The sequence below is a fragment of the Octopus bimaculoides genome, chromosome 7, assembly GCF_001194135.2.
Source record: "Octopus bimaculoides isolate UCB-OBI-ISO-001 chromosome 7, ASM119413v2, whole genome shotgun sequence".
Lineage (NCBI taxonomy): Eukaryota > Metazoa > Mollusca > Cephalopoda > Octopoda > Octopodidae > Octopus > Octopus bimaculoides.
The window spans coordinates 45558068-45562804 of record NC_068987.1 but is presented as its reverse complement, the minus strand read 5'-3'; the positions used below and the strand labels follow the sequence as shown (position 1 = coordinate 45562804).

At 39.2% G+C, this 4737-nt stretch overlaps 1 protein-coding gene across 1 annotated transcript in view; it reads left to right on the top strand.

Annotated features, from left to right (window-relative positions):
- Positions 1-397: 397 nt before the first annotated feature.
- The window catches only part of LOC106873179 (CD151 antigen), a 52860-nt gene continuing 48520 nt past the window's right edge, over positions 398-4737 (top strand). The window contains exon 1 of the mRNA XM_014920411.2: positions 398-651. The gene's annotated coding sequence lies outside the window, so the exon portion shown is untranslated. The remainder of the gene's footprint in view (positions 652-4737) is intronic.

Here is a 4737-nt window from a genome sequence, read left to right as displayed (position 1 = left end):
CAATCATTCTTCAAACAATGGTACTGTTCAGTTGCTGTAATCATATGACAGCAGAACTTCCTGAGAGAGAGAGAAAGAGAGAGAGAGAGAGAGAGAGAGAGAGAGATAGGGAGGGGTAGAGAGAGACATACACACTAACTCAATATACAAACACACACATACACACACACATACATACAACACAACATAAAATCACCTGCATACACTACAAAATTCACCAACAGACATACAAATAAACTGTCAGCTCCATCACACACACACACACACACACACACACACACACACACACTGCACTACCACTACCAACAGGTTCTACCAGTTTACCACAGATATCTATGACAAAGGGACAACGTTACTGAAGAAAGTTGTCAGCACTCACTGTGGGAAGTTGACAGACAAGTTTGGCTATGGGTCACACAGGGTTAAAAAGGACACAGTTTATGCTATAAATGTCTGTATGTGAGTGTGTGTGTGAGTGCGTATATGTGTATGTATGTGTGTGTGTGTGTGTGTGCGTGTGTGTATGTGTAAGCACTTACATCATAGAAACCATTCAGAAGATTTGCTATACTCAAAACATACAGCGTATCATAAAGGAGTTTGAGCTAAACTGACCACAAAATCCCTAAGGATTACTTTGAATGTGTGGAGGTAGGGCTGTGTTTCTTTATTTATACTTTACCCTACTTATATGTATGTACCCTATACAAAAAAAGCCTCCTGTCTATTTACCTACCTATTTATCCATTTAGCCAGTTTAGCGCGCTATCTTAACTATTACACTATCACGTACACTCACTTACACCACTCATATTTAGCTACACTCTTCTTATTATTGTCCTCCTTTCACTCAATGTCATGTCCATAACCACTCAATACTAATGACCATAATCACCAACACCTATTGGAAGCCCTACACATGTGGTCAACCTACACTCATTCTCATAGTCTCCCTTATGGCTGGTAACACTCGTGTTCAAACTCACTCATGACTAACCTCACTTATACTCAACTTTAATTGTGGATATCATTGATAGGTACAGGTGTGGTTGTGTTGTTAAGAAGCTTGATCCCCAATCGTGTGGTCATGGGTTCAGTCCTACTGTGCAACAGTTTGGGAAAGTGACTTCAAACATAGCCCCAACACAATCAAAGCCTTGTGAGTGGATTTGGTAGATAGAACCTGAAAGAAGTTTGTTGTGTGTGTGTGTGTGTGTGTGTGTGTGTGTGTGTGTGTGTGTGTGTGTGTGTGTGTGTACCTGTGTCTTGACATTGTGTAACGGTTGTAAATGAGTATCACTATGTCATTCATTTCTAGCCCTCCATGAAAATCATGCCTGGCCATGGGGAAATATTACTTTACCTGGAAATAGGTGAGGGTTGGCAACAGGAAGGGTATCCAGCTGTAAAAGATCTGTCTCATCGAAGTAGTAGTAGTAGTAGTAGTAGTAGTAGTAGTAGTAGTAGTAGTAGTAGTAGTAGTAGTAGTAGTGGTTAGTTTTATTCAATAATTTTTATCAATAATTTTTGGGTTCAATTGTCTCATCAGGCATTCAGATGTCAAATACAAATCAAAGAAGCTTCAAAGGAAACTGAAATGGTTTCTGTAGTTCAGAGAGGCATCAAATAGCAGATGTTTCTATTCTATTCTCAAAAAGGAGACAAAATCCCTCAGATGGGAAAGGTGATATGACCAAAAGTCAACAAGACCAAAATTGAAAAGAAGGTTCACAAGATCAAGGGCAAAAGTAACTGATAGGGTTTTACATAACTTAATTAAAATGGTTCATCCAGTATACACACACACACACATACACACACGTACATACATACATACATACATACATACATACATACATACATACATATATAAGCCCATGTGTTACAAAGTATGGCTAAACTTGGGATCTTGGGGAAAGAATGCAAAGCTTTAATTCAAATCTTTAATTCATGATATCTGGGGCTATAAAAATCTGCAAGACTTTCTTAAGGTTTAAATGATGATGGTTAAAAGAAAATATTTTCCTTCACAACCTTGCTACCAAGTAGGTGGCTGGTCAAAATTTACTCTAAGATCAAAAAGAGAAAGAGAACATACACACACACAAGCACACACACGCACATGCATACATACATACATACATACATACATGTATGTATGTATCTATGTTTCTAGGACACATCATACCAACTCTGCCCAGGAATAATGATCTCAAATTTCATCAAGCAGTGGGGAGGGTCATGTGGGAACTAACAGTTCCCTGGAAAGAATACTTGGAAGATGCTCAGGAGAGGAAGTTTGCCAACTTACCAGAGGTTAATAGAGCAGCGCAGAAGCTAGGGCTAGTAGGCATCTCGTGAGCCAACTGAAGTTAGCTGTCCATGGTTATGTGGGATATTATTACACATGTGTGTGTGTGTGTGTGTGTTATTATTATTGTTGTTGTTGTTGTTGTTGTTGTTATTTATTATCATTATCATTATTAGTTGTTGGCACTCCGTCACTTACGACGTCGAGGGTTCCAGTTGATCCGATCAATGGAACAGCCTGCTCATGAAATTAACATGTAAGTGGCTGAGCACTCCACAGACACGTGTACCCTTAACGTAGTTCTCGGGGATATTCAGTGTGACACAGAATGTAACAAGGCTGACTCTTTGAATTACAGGCACAACAGAAACAGGAAGTAAGAGTGAGAGAAAGTTGTGGTGAAAGAGTACAGCAGGGTTCGCCACCATCCCTCGCCGGAGCCTCGTGGAGCTTTTAGGTGTTTTCGTTCAATAAGCACTCACAACGCCCGGTCTGGGAATCGAAACCGCGATCCTATGACCGCGAGTCCGCTGCCCTAACCACTGGGCCATTGCGCCTCCACCATTATTAGCATTAGCACCACTAATCAGCAATACTTGGACACTGCACAAGTGCACTCAGAATGGTTACATCACTCTGTGCACATCTCAGACAGTCCCATCTGACAGCTTCCTTGCCCAGATAAACTCTACAAGTATGGAAGCACTGTCAGGCAGGATTATCTGAGCTGACAATACCATTCTGCATGCACTTGGGCAGAGTATGAGTATTGCTGACATATGAAGTTATGTCAAACAGCTGTTATCATGTGTTGGACAAATCTGACTCCTGGCTGAATCCATCATGAGAATCATCCGACCACCATCCTTTAACAAGACAGCAGGCAGTCTTCCTCTGTCTAGTGATTATGGTGAAAGAGGTTGTGTGGTGGATGGACAAGGCTGAAAGGATAGAGGAAAGACACTTTCTTCTTCAATCAAACTTTCAACTGTTTTAAGGAAAGTGAGATGGAGGAGAAGTGGTTAATTATTATTATTGCTATTGAGTGAGAGAGGCAGTGAGCTGGCAGAATCATTAGTATGTCAGACAAAATGTTTAGAGGCATTTCGTCTGCCTTTACATTTTGAGTTCAAATTCCAGTGAGGTTGACTTTGTCATTCATCCTTTCAGGATCAATAAAATAAAGTATCAGGGTTGTTGTTATCGACAAGCCCCTTCCCCAAACATTTCAGGCCTTGTGCCTATAGTAAAAAGGATTATTATTATTATTTGTATAATATTATTGTCTCATGAAGTTGTTGGTTCATTGCATAAATGGAGAGGCAAATTCAGCAATCACTGGACAGACAACTGTGTGTGTGCGTGCATATATCATCATTGTCACCATTATCATCATCATCACTTGGTGAACTCAGTCAAAACACACCTCAAAATTTCCCAGAATTCATAATCCTACATCACTACCCAAGGCCTAGCTCTTCATATCTGATGATGACATCTAGCTAGGAGACAGTAGTGCTTGTTACTTTCCCCACCAACTGTCTGAATTCTCCAATGAACAAATGACAACGCTAGCACATCTTTTGCTCCAAAGCAGAGTATATCAAATTATATTCTACAATGCCACACATTTTTGTGAGGCGAGTGATAAAGTTCCATGGATTTAATTGAGTATTGAATGACTTTTCCTTTCATAAGATTCAATTGTACCATACACAGAAGTGAAGTGTAACGTTCATGTGATTATTTTTAAAGCCTTTATAGGAAGTATCCTTGTTTCTAAATTATATGAGACAATTTGTTCAACAAGATCACAGAATATTTGCTTTAAAAGATCACTTTGATCAGATGTCCAAGAATGGGTCAATTTCTTCCAAGCTAAATATATCATTGCCTCCTGAAAGTGAAAATCTTTTTCTGAGCCCATCACATATGAATTTTAGTATTTAAAAACCATTGACACACTTTAGAATATTACCCACAAAAGCTTTCAATTGCAATCATTGTAGCTTTTTTTGATGATAAAGATAAATGTATTGGAGTGTTGTTATTTTTTCATTTAGGTAGAACTACATGCAGTTTGCTGCTGACTTGGATGAGATTAGTAGATTTTGTGTATCATATAAGGAATTAGTAAGCTGTGCAAGTTAACGTGCAAAATTTGTATCAGTTTTGTGTATGGATAGAAAGCCTGAGCATTGCTTTGGAGAAACTATAAGATTTTTGCTGTATGTATGCATGTATGTATGCATGCATTGAACACACACACACACACACACACACACACACACACACACACTCACTCACTCACTCACACACACACACATACACTCACACACACACACACATACCAGTATACTTGGTAAAGTGGTTGGCGCAAGGAAGAATGTAAAACAGTTGAAACCATATCAGCATGGAAGACAGAC